General features: G+C 46.2%; 2 long non-coding RNA genes across 3 annotated transcripts in view; both read left to right on the top strand.

Moving 5' to 3' along the window:
* Positions 1 to 1,713: 1,713 nt before the first annotated feature.
* On the top strand, positions 1,714 to 4,405 carry LOC144372075 (uncharacterized). Its single transcript, XR_013432128.1, has 3 exons — positions 1,714 to 1,746; positions 1,895 to 1,964; positions 3,843 to 4,405. It is a non-coding gene; the product is annotated as an uncharacterized LOC144372075 (long non-coding RNA).
* Positions 4,406 to 9,567: 5,162 nt separating this feature from the next.
* LOC144372074 (uncharacterized) overlaps positions 9,568 to 20,119 on the top strand; it is a 72,618-nt gene continuing 62,066 nt past the window's right edge. Inside the window, exons 1-2 of one of the 2 annotated variants that reach the window (XR_013432127.1) lie at positions 9,568 to 9,590; positions 13,395 to 13,459. This is a non-coding gene — a long non-coding RNA (uncharacterized LOC144372074). Of the gene's footprint in view, positions 9,591 to 13,069; positions 13,460 to 20,119 lie in introns of those variants that run through there. The other variant, XR_013432125.1, reaches the window with a different exon arrangement.

Raw genomic sequence — 20,119 nt, 5'->3', positions numbered from 1 at the left:
GGGGGTGTTCCTCTGGCTACGGATCACTAGGGGGCGCCACTGTGACACCTAGTCTGTGAAATTGGGACCAGAAACATCAGAGCTGATCCCAAACTATGGCCTTCTTTTTCTGGATCCTGGGACCTTCAGGTCCTCAAATCCTGGACAAACCAAGTGAGCCTGGAAAACCCACGCCTGCCTGAGGTGGAGAATGAGGCTCGCAACTGGAGGACAGCGCTTCCTCTCTGCCTCCTTCAGTGAGAGGCTGGAAAAACTGAGCAGGCTGCCCTCTCCCGCATCTAGAAGCGAAGTCCACGCCCCCAGGCTGTGGAGGAGGTTCCTGGTCTCTCCACTGCACCCCATGGAGGACAATTTTAAAACGACTTTTGAAAAACCTGGAACCTTGGAATAAGGAGTGCCCCAGCAGACCTCATTAGGTCCTGCATTTTGCTCTTGTACTGAAGACTGCTCATCCACCAAGAGGCCACGTGCCTCCAAATACCACTGGCGACACCAGCTGAGTCTTTCATCAAATCGCCTCAGTGTAAGATGACGCCCACAAACTATGTGCAGGCCTTGGTTAGATGCCTGGCACCTCAAAACCAAACCAAACCAAACCACCACCAACAACAACCCAAAACAACAGTAAAAAAGATTAAGCCTAGGAAACATGCTCTCGGATCTCCAGCCTTAGGAGATCACATCCCGGAAAGGGGTCCCTGGTGGGGTGACACCTACTTCCAACCTACCAACTACGTCATCCTGAGGGCTTTCGGATTATGGGGGGATAATGAAGGTATTAAATATATAAATAAATAGATTTTGCTGTACCAGAGAATGAACTCAGGGATGCTCTACCACCCAGCTACATCCCCAGTCTTTTATATATTTTATTTTGAGATTGGGTCAACACTAAATTGCTGAGACTGGTCTCAAATTTGCCACCTTCCTGCCTCAACCTTCCAAGTCACTAGGATTATAGGCTTGGGCCACTGAGCCTGGTGCAATTATTGTATTTTAATGCGTGAAGAGTTTTAATTTAGCATATGGTAGCAAGTAATGCTGAAATTTAAATATAAATATAACTTTAAGTTCAGCTTTAGTTTACGAGGTAATCTCTTTTTCAGATAAAAGGATTTTTTTACTTACAAAAAATTTGCAGGTTCTTAGCACTTGAAATTTACTAAATTAAAATTAATATTAAGAGACATCAGGGAATCATCTGCTTGGAAATATGCCCTCCCAGCAAACGGTGAGGCTGTAAGTGTAAAAAGTCTGAAATGTGTTGAATTTGCTTTTGTTTACCTTATTGATTATGGATTATTGCTCTTTAGCCCTATAGACTGATTGTGCATGTCTGTGTGGGATTAAACAGCATATACAAACTGCACCTGGGGTTGTCCAGAGTTGCTTAACCACTGAGCCACATCTTTTAGTTTTTTATTTTGAGACAAGTCTCACTAAGTTCTTTAGGACCTCACTAAATAGCTGAGGCTGGCTTTGAACTTGTGATCCTTCTGCCTCAGCCTCCTCAGCTGCTGGGATTACAGGTGAGCACCACCACTCCTGGCTACAAATTGCACTGTTTTGAAACAAGTAATTCTCTGCCTTTTCTTTTTTCTCTCCTCCTCTCCTGCCTGTCTACCTCCCTCCATCCCTCTCTTCTTTTACTCTCAAGTTTTTTTCCTTTTCTAAGAGTTTTGAAGTCTGGAGCAGTTTGACTTTGAGTTGACCAGAAGCCTCACAATGAAGAACTGATGGCCTGAGGTGTGGTTCTAAACATGCTGCTGAAAATCAAAAGCTGAATTTTGGGGGAGTGGTGGTGAGGGACATGAGGAAGAGGGGCCCATTCTTTTCTTGGCTAATGACTCATTTATTTTTAAATTTATTTTTAATTTTAATTATTTATTTTTAGTTTTTAGCGGACACAATATCTTTGTTTGTATGTGGTGCTGAGGATCGAACCCAGGCCGCACGCATGCCAGGTGAGTGCGCTACCGCTTGAGCCACATCCCCAGCCCCCTCATTACTCATTTAAATAGTCATTTCCCACCTAAATGATTTATTGCAAAATTGGGATTTTTGGGGAACTAAATCCTAATTTAAACTTTAAAAAGGCATGATATATGAATAATTAAAACCAGATGACATTAATTTGCTTCTAGTTCAAAGAAGATGATTTTATGGTTTTCTTTAAAATCACAGATGCAGCTCCTACAGAATGCTAAGTCAGGAATTTGGGGTCTGCCATAATTTATTCCAGGGAAGTATTTGGATTTCTCCACTAATACTAAATAGCTACAGCTGTGGTCTGATGGTGTGTGCTATGATTTTAAACACTGGGGTCTTTTATGAGCTGGTTCTGTTAGAACTCACATAATCTGGATGTTGTAGGATTCTATAGAAAAGCTTCCATTTTAACTTTCTGAAATGATGTAAAGGTGAAATAATCTGATACATTTTTCAGTTGATGAAAAAATTCATCATGATATAATTTGATATATCTGGTTATATATTTTTTCATTTAAACTTTAAATGTAACTAGTTATATTTTATGACATTCTTATTTGGCTTTGGGAACTTTGAATTTTCTATAAAATTAAGGTGATTGGTAATTGTGCTTTCCAAAGACTTCTGAGAATATACATTCTGCACACTGTTGATCTCTATGATCAAAATAAGGACAAAATGAAACATATATAAAGCTAAGTCTGAATTTTGATTTATAACAAAAACATCTTAGTATATTGCACTTAAAGTACATTTTTGAGCTAATTATAAAGAATATGATCTCCCTATGAGAAAATTGAAAACTTTGACTAGTTTTGGGTTCAAGATACTACTCCTAGGTGCAGTGGTGCATGCCTGTAATCCCAGTGGCTTGGAAGCCTAAACAGTAGGATCATGAGTTCAAAGCCAGCCTCAGCAAAAGTGAGGCACTAAGCAACTCAGTGAGATCCTGTCTTCAAATAAAATACAAAATAGGGCTGGGGATGTGGCTCAGTAGTTGAGTGCCCCTGGGTTTAATTCTTGGCAATCCCCCTCCCCCAAAGCTACTAATTGGGAGAACCTTTCAATTTTTCGCAATGGACCTTGATGTAACCATGCACAATACAATGTACTGGTTTATTAAGTTGAATATTACAACCGGTGGGGGAGTTTATAGTTTACAAAAGAAGCAAGATAAATTTAAAAAATTGGAAAATAAGAACAGTCCTTTAAAAAAAAAAAGACATCCCCCTCAACATGTGAAAGTAACAAAGGAAAAGATAGATTAGGTGGGGAGTGGGCAGAATTGTTCATTCAGCTAGATATTGTGTGAGCCAATCCTGATCTTATCTCTGTGTATTAGCCCCTGATGATGGACAAATGAAGTTCAATCACCATGGCAGAATTTTGGCCATTGTTCTGTTGGAGGTTTCTCTACTATCTTGCAGTAGGTAGAGTGTCCACCTTCTAAGAGCTTTGGTTGGCTAACCATTCTGATGCCAGGGCCCTCAAACTTCAATCACCAGAAAACAGTTAAACCAAATCTTGGTACCAAAGACTCATAGAGCCAGAGAATGAGAGATGATGAGTGACTCTAGGGCAAAGAGAGTTTTTCCAAATCTTTAGTAGAGTGCAGTCTGAAAACCAACAAAAATAAGAATTAGAAGAGTTGAACTTTATTTGATAACTGGAACATTTATTGGATTGTTGGGTGATGTTATCATGCTATCTTAGAACTATTTTCTTTTCAGATGATAAAGATAAATAAATAATTATGTTTACTTGGTTAGAAGTCTAGATTTTTTTTAACATAAGAGAAAAGGAACTACAATTGTAGAATGAAGAGTTTGAGTTTTTTTTTTCTTTTTTTTTAGAACTGGACTGGAAAAATCAATATGAACTCATGCTTTTAAGAGAACAAAAATAGTTCATTAAAAGCACATTGTTTTTTTTTTCCTCTTTGTCTATTGAAATGACCAGGGAGCTGTGTCACTCACAATCCATTGTGGCTCCCATCTTCTTTTCTTCCACATTCTTTCCCACTGGAAGTACCTTGGGAGAAATGGAAGTTTCCACATAATGAGATGGAAGTGAAAGGTGAACATGAACAGTGAACAAGAAGGCTAAAAATCAATAAATTAGTGAAATGCACAGGGCACAGGAGCCAGTCTAAAAGGGGGTCCTGCTGGCCAGAGTCGAGACAACTTGAGTGTCAGAAATCAAGCACTGGCTGAAGTCAACTAGCATACGGTAAATCTGAAAAGTCATGAGTCCAAAATGGTGCATGGAAAGAGAGCAAGTTGACATCAAGTATTCTAAGAGAAGGTGGGGGTGTATTTGGTGAGTCTCTTATCAATATTGGTATTACAAACTCAACCACTGTATAAATGAATAAAACAGAAACTGGAAACACAAATACAAGGGGAATATAAGTGGACCAACTTTGTAAGCTGTGACTTGGAGACAGACAGTGGGGTTGGGGATAGAGATCCGTGGTAGAGCTCACACTTGCCATGCATGTGTGAGGCCCTGGGTTCCATCCCCAGCACTGAGGATGGAGTGGAGAAAGATAGAGCAATGCCTCATAAAACATTAAAATTCAATTGGGATATATTTGATCAGACTCGTACATTAAGAAAACCCATAAAATTAATGGTTAGGGGCTGGGATTGTGGCTCAGAGGTAGAGCACTTGCCTAGCATACGTGAGGCACTTGGTTCAAACCTCAGCACCACATAAATATAAAAAAAAGACATTGTGTCCACCTATAACTAAAAAATAAATATTAAAAAAAAATAAAACTAATGCTTAGGAGTTGAGGTTCAATGGATCCTGGCTTCTGACTGGAGATCAGTCACCGTCCTTTTTTCTGTATATGAAAGACAATGAGTATCAGCAAAAGTTCTGTTGAAAACAATTTTTTGTCTGTCTCATGTCCACACCATGGATCAAAACAGAAGTTTTCTCCCAAGAAACAAGTGAATACAAACCTCATAATAAGTCCCACAAAATGACAAACTGGGTAATGAATGTCATTAGTTCAAAGAATGTTTAAATCTTTAGCTTCAGTCAGAGCACACACACATGCTAAGAATGCGAAGTGCCTTGAATACTTGCAGTAGACTTGTAAAGAAAATTTTTTAAAGGTTTTTTTTTCCTCCAAATTTGATAACAATTCTAAAAGTGTACATGATATAACCAATGTCTACTGTGGAAATAAGAGGAACTTGTCTAAGCTATCAGTATCAAATGGCAAATTTTCATCAACTAGGTTTAGAGGGAAGATTAAATTACCTTTTCATCTAAAAACAGTGACTACAGAGTCCATATATGAAGAGATCAGAAAGTGCTGTCTGGTATCAGAAAACTGATACTACAGAGGTGTGTCAAATAGTGCATCTGTACCATTATGATTTACTTTTGTATTTCTAACTAAATATTCACTTTTGAAACTAGATTTGGATCCAGCTCCCCCTGCAGGGGTGCCCTACCACTGAGCTACATCCCCAGCCTTTTTTGTTTTTTATTTTGAGACAGGTCTTGCTAAATTGCTGAGGCTGGCCTTGAACTTTCTATCCTCCTACCTTGGCCTCCCAAGTCCCTGGGATTATAGACATGTGCCACCACACCCTGCTGCATTCTTTTTCAACTTTCCTTCTCACAGGACATGGGACAGCCCTGCCTGCTGCCTTGGGTAGCCAGAGCAGCTGTGTCCTCTCTCTGTGTCCTTGTGGCCTGTCCTCTCTGTTGCTTCTTCCCTCTCTAGGACTGATTCTTTGTTCTTTCTCAGCACCTCCCAAGGCCTTCACGGACCCCTCCCAGCCTAGCTCCTGACTTTCTCAGTTTCAGGGACCATCCATGACCAAATTCCAGATCTGGGTCCTTTGGTTCAAATTCTTTTGAAAGAGAATCTGTCTGAGCCAGTGCATGGGTTGGGTGTCCATCCTGGGTCATGGGGATTTGGCTTAGGTAGGACCATGTGGGGTAACCAAGGCATGAGGGCCAGCTCCACCATGAGAGGGGGTGAGGAATCTGGAAGTATCTCTCCCAGGGAGCCCCAAGCCCCACGGTCCAGGGGAGGCAATACGAAGTGGGCAGGATGCAGCCACTTGTCCTGACCCTTCTCAGCTGTGTCGGTGCTCTCTTGGTCCTCTGGAGCAGACAGGAGGCTGAGCAGCAGCCCATGGTGGATGGGCAGGGTGGCCCCAATCAGGCTGGGCCTTAGATTCCAGGACAAGGATTACCCTAGATTCAGCTGGCAGCAGAGCCATGGACTGGAGGGGTGACCCGAGGAAGGGAGAGTGTCCGGTGGCTGCCACCATTCAGGCAAGGTGTCCCGGAGAAGTGTGGTCAGGGGCACCTTCACAGATATGTGCCAGTGTGGACCTGAGTCAGGAGGCCTCTTTCCCTCTGCAGTTCAATGCTCTTTGGTGGCTGTTTTGATATTCTTAACACTTTTACCTTTTTATTGTGTTTTCTAAGAGAAGTCCCTCATGCTCATGCCTGGGCCTGCAGCCTCAGCTCATGTGGGGTCCCCCCTGCACTGCCTCCCTGGCACAGGTTCTCAGCTCCACCCGAACCTGTCTCTTGTCCTCTTCCAACTGGCCTCCCCTTTCCTCCTTCACCCCAGAACCACCAAGGTTATCTCCACAGGGACCTCTGGGTATGGGCCTAGCAAGGGTTTGCTGGTCACACATTTGTGTCTTGGGGCATGACGATGGCATTACCATAAAGTGTCTGAACCTCTTACCACCCATGATCCAGGTACCAAGGGCCTCCCACATGGAGGTTTAGAGGTCAGATCATTCATCTGCTGTGGGTTGGGGCCTGGTCCACCAGAAGGGGAAATGCCTAGTTTGACTTTCCTTAACCCCACACCCAGGTGAGTTGAGTGGGCTAGCAGGCTGGCAGGTTGGACTGCATTAGGACAGAGCCCTTAGGTACCTGTGGCTGGGAATTCTCCCTTGCTAGTCATGCTTGGGGGAATCCTCCCTTCCTCCTTCCATACTTCCTGAATCTGCCTTGTTTTTGCCTCTGGCCAGCTCCTAGCACCCCACAGGGACAAGCCATGAAATAAGAATTGTGTGATTCCCATGGTTCTGCACACCTGCTAAATGCTCTGATGTTTGATTTCAAAATTGAAACTGCACAATGTAAAGATGAGCAGTAAAATTATTACCAGTAACTAAAAAATTCCTCTTTTTCACTTAGAACACTATAAAATATCAAATAAAAATCATGGTGACTAGCTTAGAAAGAGACCACAAAAGGAAGGGAAAACCATTCTCCAGACCTGTGGTGACACTTTTTCCACCTCATGCATGGAGGGGCTCACAAATTATCTAGTTGGTCCTGCTTTTGGTTGACATGTCAGGGAAGGAGCTGGAGCAGCCCAGGGTCGTGGGGACAAAGATGATGAGTTCATTTTGGGATGTGATTGGGGATGCGTTTTGGTTTTGCAGTACTGGGTGTCCAGAGGCGACAGCAGTAGGGGTGTGAGGACACTGGGGGTTGTCAGGGTGCTGGGTTTGCCAGGAGAGTGGTACCAACCAATGGAGGGCAGCTGAGTGTCCACTGCAGGAAGCTCTGAAGGGCTGGGGTAGTGAGGAGTGGGGTGTGTGTGGGGGGGTGACAGATAACTCCTTCCAAAACATGTACAGGAGGAAAGAACCAAAGAGAAAGTCAAGGGCAGATGAGATGGCATGGCAGAGTCACCTCGGAATGTTAAGAAGGACAGGTGCCCACACTTCACTCCAAAAACACTTCAAGTGCTTGGGGAAGGCTCTGCTAGAAGGTGTGGTAGTCTGACGTTAGAAAAAAGGGAATAAGAAGCAGCTCTGAGCTTCACAGTAGGTGTTGTCTGGGCATGGAAACACTAAAGGGCTGCTCCTGTGTAGAGATGCATCTGGTGCAGCTGGATTTTTGCAGTGTGAACGTGGGCACCTCAATGTCCCTTGTCTTACACCGGGTTCTTGCCCCAGGGAACAGAGGAGCTTGGGCCAGGTGTATGGGAGGGTCCTCCTGCTTGGACTCTGGGGTTGGGGGTCTCTTTCTCCTGGGCTGCAGGTCTTTCTCCACTCCTCCCACTGCCTGGGAGGTGTGGCCCAGAGATGGTCAGGCTCTTTCCCACCCAGAACAGCACACACCTCTCATGGGAGCCATGCAGGGTGGACCAGCTCAAGATCCTGGAGAGTCACAGAGCCACAGGCAGCAGAGCAGAGGGACTAAGAGTGCTGCTTATGGGCTCAGACTCCTGTGTTTTGAGTTCTGACTCTACCATTAAAAGCTGTGTGATCTTGGGCAAGTTATTTAACCTCTCTCTGAGCTTTAATTCCTCATCTGGAAGAGGGACTAATAATAATACCTCCTACATCAGAATGGCTAGAGGTTAAATGAGATAATATATGTAAAGTGATTAGTGCAGTGGCTGGTGTATGGTCTGTACTTGATGATTCCAATGGGTGGAACTTTCTGCTGATTGGCCAGCTGCTCTGCTTTCACATGGGGTGACCTGTGGGGTGTGGCTACATGGGCTGCTCCTGTGTCAAGCAGTACAGTTCCCGAGGCATTCATGTTGCCTCTCTGGGTCTAGGCGCCCCATTTTTCCTCTTCCTGCCCCCTGCTCCCCTGATTGGTTGTTGGGGCTTCAGGGTCTGGGCTGATGGTGCAACCAAAGGAGGGATCAAGAGCTGGTGAGCAGCACCTTTGAGGCCCAGGGCCTTCTGAGCCTGTTGGAGGAGGGTTTAGCCTGGGGGACATCAGCGTTTGCACCTGATGTTTTTATCTGAAAGTCCTGGCTCAGGTTGTTTGCTGTGAGAGCAAGGGTCTGAAGAGGGCCTGGCACTGTGGCTTTTCAGGATACTGAGCCAATTTGTCCTGTATCAGCTTTCCTGGGGAGGGAGGTCAGGCCAGGGAGGGAGCCTTTCTGCCCAAACCACTCTTGACAAATTCCTCCCAGAGCCATTGATGGAGGGGAAATGCTGGTGCTTTAGAAATGGGCTTGTCCACTCTGTGGGAAGACTGTGAAGACCTGGGCCCAGGCCACACATCTTGCTTGTCTAGCGCAGCAGTCTCAGACATGAATGGAAGACATCTGACCAGGACCGGGGAGTGGGCATGCACCCCAACCCTCTCTGTAATATCCTCCAAACCCTGAGAAATGACAGATCTCCCCCCCACCCCATACTCTTTGTATTAAGACTTAAAAATGGACCTAGGGGGTAAGCTGGTGAAGAATTGAATTACGGAACAATAAAATTTTATTATGGGGGCTGGGGTTGTGGCTCAGCAGTAGAGCAGTCACCTAGCATGTGGGAGTCCCTGGGTTCAGTCCTCAGCACCACATATAAATAAACAAAATAAAGCTATTGTGTCCAACTACAACTAAATAATATTTTTTAAAAAGTTATATTATGTACAACTGAGTTACATTGCTTGAAAAGTGTGGGTTTCTTTTTTTTTGGGGGGTCAGTACTAGGGATTGAATCCAGAAGCACGGCTACCACTGAGCTACACCCCAGCTCTTTTTATTTTTATGTTGAGACAGGGTTTCCCTAAGGTGTCCAGGCTGGCCTTGAACTTGTGATCTCCTACCTCAGCCTTCAGAGTCCTTGGGATTACAGGTGAGCACCACCACACCTGGCAATGTTTTATCTAGATTAATATATAGTGCTTTTTCTTTCTTGCTATTTCAAATACTGCGGCAGGGACTGTCTCACGAGCTTTGTGAGTATGTGTAGGACTCAATCCTGGGTCAGGGGCATGCGCGCTGGGAAGCTGAATCCAGCTTATGCTTTTGATTCTATTCCTTCCTTACCTCTTCTTCATGCCCTGGCTTTATCCTGAGACGGATTGAAGAGTTTTGACTTCATTTCTCTCCCCCCTTGCCAAGTTCATATACTTAAACATGAAGTATTGGTTCGTCTAGCCCTAAAGAGCTGGTGAATCTCAACATTTATCTCCCTTCTCTCCTCTTTTGGAATATTTGCAACCTCTGGACCAGTGGGAGTTTGACTCTTCCCAGCGCAGAATCAGCTGTCGTTCTCGGAGCGTCCACTAGGTGTCAGTGGAAGTCTGGGTTGGTGCCGGCTCCGGGCTATGGTTGACTTGGCTCATCCCCGTGGAGCCTCTGTGTCCTCTCGCGCAAAATAACAAATGTCCGTGGCGCAGGGCACTTTCTTCTGGAAGTTCTCCAGGGAGCTCAGGAGTTTGCATATGAAGCCGAGGGAGCGAGAGACTTCTGATATTCAGCGTGGAGCAGAGCCGGGTCTCTCCCAGCTTTGATATATGAGATTATTATGGCGAGGCAATGCAGGCCAGGTGACTCTCGCTGGGCATGCTGCTGAGGGTATGGAGTCCTGTGTGGGTTGCGACACCTGGCACAACAGAGATGTCGCTGCACGGCGGCGCGGATGCGGGGTTGGAGAGAGGAGTGAGGTGGGGACCTCCAGGGACCAGGACCGCAGGCTGGAAGGAGGCTCCTAAGGAGCCATTCCACCCCCCCCCACGCCCCCACGCCCAAGTTTTGCCAAACGTCCTCCAACTGTCCACTCTATTTAGACTGGAAAAACAAAAACAAACAACCCCCCCTCTCCCCTTTTTTGGTTTATTTTTCAGAATCAGCATTCTAACGTTTGAATCACATCGCAAGTTTGGAATAAAAATTCCAAACTTTTGCTTTGATGTTTACCTTACCTGTGCAAGTACCCACGGGCTTTTAATACTGGGTCAGGAGAATCACCTCTTAAGGCCTCCATACCCTGTACGTGCTCTTCCTAAACCACAGATGGTCTCCCCTGGGCACCAGTGTGGTCACTGCCACAAGGGCTGATCCTGATCCCTGCCAAAGTCTGGTCTTGGATGGGTAAATATTTCTACTCTGCGGAGTGAATTGTCAGCTAGTATCGATGTTATGTAAGCAGCTATTACTCTCAGAGCCCAGCACAAGCCCCAGCCAAGCACCCTGTTAGATTTAATTCTCCCAAATCCTCAGACCCCAGATACTCTGTTGCAGCCTGAGTCCCCACCCCACCTTAGGCTTCCCTGCCTCCAGGCCTGTCTATCCTGACAGCTTTCCTAGCCTCAAGTCTGGATCTTAATAAACTTGTTACTCCTGCAAGGCTTGAGCTGCCCCTGCAAACTGTCTACCTCTTTTCTGAGCTCAGCAGTTCTAGGAGTCTCGGGGCAGGAACATGTCTTCACAGCACAACAAAATCATGTGACAGTCCTCCAGGGCATCAATGATAAGGGATTGTTCACCTATGTCCCCGAGGGCCTCTGCATCATCTACTGAAATATATAAATATACATATTTACATAAAATGTGTAGCCTTAACTGGCATAACTAATAAGGATCTCCAAGGGTCCCAAGATGACATGCTGTCCTTACCACATTGACAGAGTCAGCCAATATAATTTACTAGCTATTGGACTCACTTTTGGACCTACTTACAGTAAACTGTTTATCTTTGTGTTTGCAGATGCTCAAAGAAAAATCTCTAAACATTGGTTCTTTATTTGTTGATTTTTATGGAAAGGCACATAGGAGGCAATTGATGTCGGTTTTTAAATTCACAAATGCAGGGTGTTTTGTCTGTGCTCTGTAGAAGAACTGGCTGGCAGCTTGACAGGCTTGGTGGGCGGATGATGGTGCTCTTGTTCATCCCTTTCACCTTCTCCCACCATCTCTCCCTCTCATCCTTTGCCCTCTCTAAACCGGAGCATTCAGTCTGTTTGGGGGGCCTTTTTGTTGGTTTCCTTGTCCTGATTTCTTAGTGTTATTTGCTGCTACTATCAACAGTGAAGAGGTCTTTAAACTTATGTTGAGAAGAAGAATTGTCATTTGGGTCCAGAGCAAAACATGGGCACCCTGGCACAGTCTGCATGATACCATTTACTATGCTGCCAACAGCAGAGGGCTAGGAAGGGGATTTGTGGGTGTGTGTGTGTGGGGGGGGATGCAGGAGCTTTTGACTGAATCATTTTATGCTCCATGTTCTGGAGAAGGCAACATAGCAACATAACTAAGGGTTCACCAGTGGGTGGAGAGTCAGCTGTGCATGGGAGCAGCAGAGGGTGGGGGATGGGGAGAGCTGGGAACACAAAGAGTTCTGGGCTGAGAAGAACTCTGTGGTCTGGATTGAGCTCTGGGAAGTGACTAAGACTCTCTCCTAGTGTCCACTCCTGTCTAGGACTCTAAAAACTGATCTCTGTTTATAGGGGGTCAAGTCTGGAGGTGGAGCACAGGAGGCCATTAGAGCGAAAGCCTAGTGCAGCCAGGAGAAGAACCCACAGAGAGAGAGAGAGCCCAGGGGAGGGAGTGGGGCGCTGAGTCTCCTCCCTTGGATTTCTGTTGTTTGAAATTTAAGCTGTCAGCTGCACTCTCTTGGGGCAAGTGATGAGCCAGAACACTCCCAGCCTCTACTGAGGCTTCCTGTTGCTTAGGAGGCCGGCCCTGCCAGTCTCACCTCCTGTCCCGGTTTCCTAACATGTGCCTTGTGCTCTTTCCTCTCAGTATCAGTGCTCATCAGGCATTTGGCCTTTTCTCAGGCCAGAAGGGTCAGCAGATCAGGGAGGATGGTAGAGGGGGCCAGATGCCAGGATCTAGTCTGGATGAGACTCACATCCAGTTCCCTGGGCACTGGGAGGCCCTGGAGGTGAGGGAGCCTGGTGAGGGTAAAATGGCAGTGGGTGGTCATGGGGTAGCCAGGGAGGAGTGGCAAGGGGGAGAGCCTCTGGTGTGAGGGTGCAGACAGATACTGCCCCAGGGATTAGCCCTGGCCAGAGCCAGTTACTGCAGCTGCAGTATCTGTGGGTCTGGCCTAACCATAACTGCGGAGAATGCATTTTCTCTTTATCTCTCATAATTTTTCTAGCACCAGATAACCGAGGACCTTTCCCATTTCCATTTCATTTAATCCACGTCTCCACAGCCTGGAGAACAGGTTTGGGGAACGAGGAACAGAAGTTTTTTGTGACTTGCCAGGGACCCATTGCCAGCAGGGAGCCCAGATATCCTGTTCAAAAGCCATCACTCCTGAAAATGCCTCAGCGGGTTCTTGGTGTTCGGAGAAGCCAGAGAGTCACAGCCGGGGGGGCAGCCCAGGAGGAGCCCAAATGGCCGGCTCCCCAAAACCAGTGCAGGAGAACGGGGAGAAAGAAGCAGAGAGTTGGCCCCTATCTCAGAGCATGCAGGCAGCTGCCCACCTTCCAGGGCAGCATCAGGGGTCTTTTGTGGGGTCTGTGCTCAGAAACCTCAGTGCTGATGCTTACGGTTGAGAGGTCTGGAGGAGCCTCATGTGGATGGGTGGACAGGAAGGCCCGCAGAGGTCAACCCTCAGAGCTGCTGGGAGGACCAGACAGAGTGCTGCCAGAGGGCACCACAAGCTCCCTTCAATGATAATGACTCCTGTTTGTTCTTCCAACAGGTGTCTATGGAGCACCTGCCATGCCATGGTATAGGTGCCTGGACCTCTGCAAAGACAAGTCAAAGGTGAGCTCCCAGCAACCAGAGGACAATAACCACAGCGCAGTTGGTGCCCCAGCCTGTAAATCCCCAGGCCATTTGTTACTCTTGGGGTCACTCCTCCTTTTAGTCCTAACACTGACCCAGTTCCTGACCTCTGGCCTGAGTTGGTGGGTGGTAAATGCTGCTTTTGAGTGGGCTCCCCCCGGAGTAGAACAATGGCTCACGGGGCCTAGACAGGTGGCGTGTTCTGTGGCCCAGGCAAGGCTGGGCCTCCTGCCTTTGCTGCTGAGAGTCACTGGTGTGGGTGGGGCTCCTCTAGGAGACCCCTCCCGCCCGCCGCTTGCAGCCAGTTAAATGTCAGGCACGGGGCGGGGCTGGTGGTGAGCTCTGCTGGGCTGGCATGTCTGGGCAGCAGAGCAACCTTCCTAACAGTTGATGCCATTACCTCCTGGTTCCGAGAAAGGGTCTGGAGTCCCTGGGTGTTTCACCTGGCTGTTCAGCTCAGCTTGGTTTGGGTTTGGATCTTCCTAGGTCACTGATTCTCTGGGAAGACTGCCATTCTGGGCCCAGCTCCTCCTTCTTAGGGCACCTGAAACAGAGTGTAACCGGAGTTAGGTCTGCCATGGACCCATGCCATGACCTTGAGCAAGGCACTTCGCATCTTGAACTGTGAAGTGGGGGTAGAAATATCCATTGGGCCTGTGTCAGCATCAACTACCATCCACACTGCCATCACCACCAACAACCCCCTCAGCCAAGTGGGAATCTGCCGTGTGTGGTGCTGGGCAAGCTCTTCTGGAAGTAGCTATTAATCCTCCTCGAATTCTATGGTGCCCATGTGAGCGGTACTCTTCATTGAGCCATGAAATTCGGTGGGGATGGGCAGAAATTTGGACCCTGCAGGCTGACTCCAGGTTGAAACTCTTCCTCAGCCTTCTTGCTGCTACCTGGGAAACTGGATTCCCTTTCAGTTAACGTATCTGGAGAAGCACAGAGACATCTCTTCCAGTTGCCAACTCCAACTCTTTCCAGGCAAGCCCGGGAACGGCCACAGGATCGCGTCCAACTTAGGCCCATACCTGGCTCTCTGTGTATCAAGTAGCACGGAGGGTCATGACTGGGCCTGAGAACAGGAGACAGCAGCTTGTGGAATGAGCTCAATTTGTGCACTTTCCCAGGGCCTGGGGGAGGCAAGGACAGCAACTGTGGCCTGGGAATTGCTGATGGTGGCCTGGTATCTTGGGAATGTACTCAGACGACCAGGGGATGTTTTTCTAGCCTCTCCTCCTCCTCCCCATTCCTGGGATGGTACTTTGGACACCACCACTATTCCCAGGCACAAAGAGAAGCCTGAACCTGTTGTTTTTTAGTGGTTTTGGTGCTGATCTCATCTCACAAAGCTTTACCTCTGTGGCGGTGTGTGCCTGATTCAATGCTGCTGTTCCACACGATGATAGGCCCCAGCACTCTTATGAGGGAGCTATGATGACATTTATTTTATAAATAAGGGGACTGACATTCAGAGAGGTGAAGAAATGTCCCCAGGACTGTACAGGTGGAAGGGAAATCATGAAACCGGGATCCAGATACAAGATCTGGATTCTTACCATGTTACAGGACCGTGCTCACAGAGAGTGCCATCTTGGTGGGCCCACTTTGCTTCTTCTGGACTGCACAAGGCTCTGTGCATGCTTCTGTCACCTTGGTGCATGACTCAGGCCAAGTCGCTAGGCCTCTTATGTCCCCTTACAGCACCGTGCTCATTCCAGCCAGGGCCACTGTGAGAACAAATCAAAGCAAGTGGAGAAATCCACTTTCAACTCACCAGAAATGTGTACAGCTCCAACCATTGCTGTTGCTTAGTACTGAAGGGGATCACAACTCAGACCCAGAACTCCAGGGACTGCAGGCTCAGGGAACCAGCAGTGTGAGCTTAGTGGCCCAGAGCTGAGGGCATGCATCTTGAATACAGACAGGCAGGAGAGGTCAAGGAGGAAATAATCCAACACTGGCAAATATTTGGAGAAGATGGGCTTTGAAAGACCTTGAGAGACCATTGGCAGAATGATGAGGTACTTCTAGAAGATTGCACTGTGGGAATAACCTGGTTCCAGAGCAGGAGTGGGGATGTGAAGGGGCTGGGCCTGTTCAGGCGGGGCATCTGTCTTTCTGGGGTTGCATTTGAGGAGGGGTGGCCAGTGTCTTAGTCTGCTTGGGACACTTTAACCAAATGTACAGGACAGCTTATAAACAACATGTTTATTTCTCACTGTTCTAGAGGCTTTGGGAGGACCTACTTTCTGGATAACACCTTTTTGCTGTGTCCTCGAGTGATGGAAGGGCGAGGGTCCTGTGGGGTCTCTTTATGGGGCATTCATGCCAATCACAGTGCCTCTACCCTCTGGACCTAATCACCTCCCCAAAGGCACCATCTTTCAAGGCCTTGGGGGTTAGGATGTCAACATGTAAATTTGGGGGTGCACATTCAGATGATGGCACCTGTCTTTGAAGGTTTTTCAAGCCATGGGGAAGACTTCGTCATATCTTCTCTGAGCAAGGAGAAGCTCCTGCTGATTTTGAACAGGGAAATGACTGGACACCTGGTGCTAGACAGGGTCCTCACAGGGCTGGACCAGAGGGGCTGGGGGAACCCAGAAGAGGGCAATGAGGGGGTAAAAATACAGGCAACAGGTGATGAGGGGCTGGCCTGGGGCACTCACAGAGCACGTGAGGAGGATGTGGGGCATACCAGGGACAATAAGGAAGGTCACTGCACATGTCTCCAGTGGAGGAGACAGAGAGGACTTCCTCCCACTGCAGCACAGCTGCCCCACGCCCTGGACACATGCTGCTTCCCCACACACCTGGGGGAGCCTGGCAGAAGGCACGCTGATGCCTCTATTTGCTGGCTGTCTAGCTTGGCCAAGAGACACAGAGGCCTCACTTCCTCTGCCTTCCTGCATTTGGGTGATCTTCCTCCCAATGACTATCATAGTCATAACTATAATAATCATAGTGGCAATAACATGATTCTGAATGGATTGAGACTCTTTTTTCTGAGAATGCTAATATGTGTGAGGTGGGGATGGGAGGGGTCCTGCAGACGCAGGATGAGGCCCAACTGGCTGGAAAACCACTCCTGACCGTGCAGAGAGGACCTAGCCCAGAGGGATGTGTTTCCATGCTCTGGAGCACAGAATCAGGCCCAGATTAGGGCACAAGTCCCCCTCAGATGACGGAGGGCACAGTGGCCCCTGCTGCCTGGTACACGTCCACCGGACTCAGCCTGGCTGGTAGTGATGGAGAAAGATGCTTCAGAGCTTCAAACCCTTCTCACCTCTAAGGAGCCTTGCCAGGGTCTCAGTGGACAGTGACCCTCCCTTCCTGCTCCAGGCTCCCTTCTGGCTAACTACACAACTAGCCTATAACAATATACACCATCTCACAGCATTTTATGAAGAGAATGCCTGTCTGTGTTCATTATCTCATTCAGTCCTCCCCACCACACTGATAGCATTAATGTTATCATTCAAGCTTGTTCTGCAAACTTACATGGAGCAGATAGTATTAAATACTGTGAAAATAAGGTCTGCTTGGGGTCAGTTGGGCACCCAAACAAGGGACTCAGGGGTTAAGTGGCTAGGTCTCTATGCTGCACTCAAACTCAGGTCTTCCCTAAGTTGTGTACCTTTCCCCGATCCACAAGGCACTGTATTATTATTATTATTATTATTACTATTATTATTATTATTGCTGGGGATGGAACCAGGGCCTCGTGCCTGCTAGATAAACACTCTACCACTGAAATATGTCCCAGCTCCCTGCCACCTTATTTTTTTTAACATGCAGACTACCAAATTTCAGCACGTTACTTCTGCAGGTTATGAATATTCATTTTTCTCATCCCCCAGGAAAAATCTATGAAAGGACTCTACACTTACAATTTATTACTATTAGTACCCATTTATGGCAAGTTGTGTGAAAGTTGTTTTAAAAAACCCTGTTAGGCTTAGCAACATGGTTAGGCATACAGTATTGTAGCTAATCAAAAAATATCTGTAAATGAGGTCTTGACTCCCAGCCTTAGCTGACTTCCTCTCAAAACAAGAATATCTAAGCTCATCTTTAAAAGTCTTCTATACCCTTCACTTCTCAAACATTTGGAATTAAAAAAAATATTTTGCAGCTGTTTTTTAAATGATGTCCAATATTTAAGGAGATTACTGATGAGTCTATTATAAAGAGGCAACACCTGGGCCCAGTAGGGACAATTTAAAAGCTTACCCTCCTTTCCAGTGGTGTGAAGGGGGACTTCATTGCATTTAGATTCTTTAGGTAGATATGGAAGGATGAGAAGCCGGAAATGCCTCCAGGCTGACAGTTCCTCTGCTTGTTCTTTGGTGGGGACCCAGACAGAGGAACTCTCTTTTGACTGTGCACATGCTGCCACCTTCCGGTGAAACTTGGCATCTTCTGTTCTTTTTAATATTATTATTATTATTATTATTTTATTCTAATTTGTTATATATGACAGCAGAATGCATTACAATTCATATTACACATATACAGCACAATTTTTCATACCTCTGGTTGCACACAAATTAGAGTCACACCATTCATGACTTCATACATGTAGTTAGAATAATGATGTCCATCTCATTCCACCATCTTTCCTATTTCATTTCCCTGTCCCTCCCTCCCTCCCTTTTCCCTACCTATAGTTTGTCTAATCCTCCCAAGCTACTCACCCAACCCCATTATAAATCAGCATCCTTATATCAGAGAAATCCTTATGTCAGAGAAAACATTCAGCATTTGTTTTTTGGGGACTGGCTAACTTCACTTACCATTATATTCTCAACTCCATCCATTTACCTGCAAATGCCATGATTTTATTCTCTTTTAATGCTGAATAGTATGTGTGTGTGTGTGTGTGTGTGTGTGTGTGTGTGTGTGTATCACAGTTTCTTTAACTGTTCATCAACCGAAGGACATCTATGTTGGTCCTACAGTTTAGCTATTGTAAATTGTGCTGCTATAAACGTTGATATAGCTGCGTCCCTGTAGTATGCTGTTTTTAAGTCCTTTGGGTATAGACCGAGGAGAGGGATAGCTGGGTCAAATAGTGGTTCCATTCCAAGTTTTCCAAAGAATCTCCACGCTGCTTTCCATTTTGGCTGCACCAATTTGCAAGTCCCACCAGCAATGTATGAGTGTACTTTTTTCCTCACATCCTCGCCAACACTTATTGTTATATCTTCATAATAGCTGCCATTCTGACTGGAGTGAGATGAACTCTTAGAGTAGTTGTGATTTGCATTTCTCTAATTGCTAGAGATGTTGAACATTTTTTCATATATTTGTTGATTAATTGTATATCATCTTCTAAGAAGAGTCAGTTCAATTTCTTGGCCCATTTATTGATTGGGTTATTTGTTTTTTTGGTGTTAATATTTTTGAGTTCTTAATATATCCTAGAGATTAGTGCTTTATCTGATGTGCATGTGGGAAAACTTTGCTCCCCAAATCTAGGCTCTCTATTCACTTCACTGATTGTTTCTTTGAAGAAGCTTTTTAGTTTGAATCCATCACATTTATTGATTCTGGATTTTAATTCTTATGCTATAGAAGTTTTATTAAGGAAGCTGGGGCCTAATCAGACATGATGGAGATTTGGGCCTACTTTTTATTCTAAAAGGCACAGTGTCTCTAGTTTAATTCCTAGGTCCTTGATCCATTTTGAGTTGAGTTTTGTGCATGGTGAGAGATAGGGGTTTAATTTCATTTTGTTGCATATGGATTTCCAGTTCTCCCAGCACTATTTGTTGAAGAGGCTATCTTTTCTCCAATGCATGTTTTTGGCCCCTTTGTCTAATATAAGATAACTGTAGCTTGTTTCTGTGTCCTCTATTCTGTACCATTGTTCTACCAGTCTGTTTTGGTGCCAATACCATTTTGTTTTTGTTACTATTGCTCTATAGCATAGTTTAAGGTCTGGTATAGTGATGCCACCTACTTCACTCTTCTTGCTAAAGATTGCTTTAGCTATTCTGGGTCTCTTATTTTTCTAGATGAGAAATAGATCTTCTGGTCTTTTCTATTCACTTAGTGAACACAGGTTCTACTCCTGGATCCCATATGCTGGGGATACAAGTGAAATTCTGGGGGGCGGTGGGAAGTGATATGAAAAATAAGTACCTACACACAGAAAAAGGCAAGATAACTTCCTTACCTAGTGCTAAATGTTATGAAAATAAAGCATGAAGCACAAATAAAGCAAAAAAATTCACTGGAGCAACTGCTGAGGAAACACTTCAGCCAGGTGTCACTGAAGGCCTCCTGAGAAGGGTGTTTAATCCCAGAACTGACCGAGGAGTGGGAATCAGGCCCCAGATAGGAGGTCCCCAGGAGCAGGGGGGATGGGAGGGAGCCCCTAGGCTACAATAGGAGAGACGGTCAAGACATGCAGAGCCTTCTAGAACATTCCATGTACAGTGGAATCCACTGGAAGATTTTAGTCTTAAACGTTCTTTGAGACTTTGTGTCTGGACTTTTCACTAAATTCTTCATGCAGGTGCAAGGAGTCATGATGATAGAGCCCCAGAAACTAAACACTCACACTGCGGAGCTGCACGTTTGGGTCACCTGGGGAATTTATGAAATCCTGGTGCCTCAGCAACTCAA

The sequence above is a fragment of the Ictidomys tridecemlineatus genome, chromosome Y, assembly GCF_052094955.1.
Source record: "Ictidomys tridecemlineatus isolate mIctTri1 chromosome Y, mIctTri1.hap1, whole genome shotgun sequence".
Classification (NCBI taxonomy): Eukaryota; Metazoa; Chordata; class Mammalia; order Rodentia; family Sciuridae; genus Ictidomys; species Ictidomys tridecemlineatus.
The sequence above is the reverse complement of the archived record's forward strand: the minus strand, read 5'-3'. Positions and strand labels throughout refer to the sequence as shown.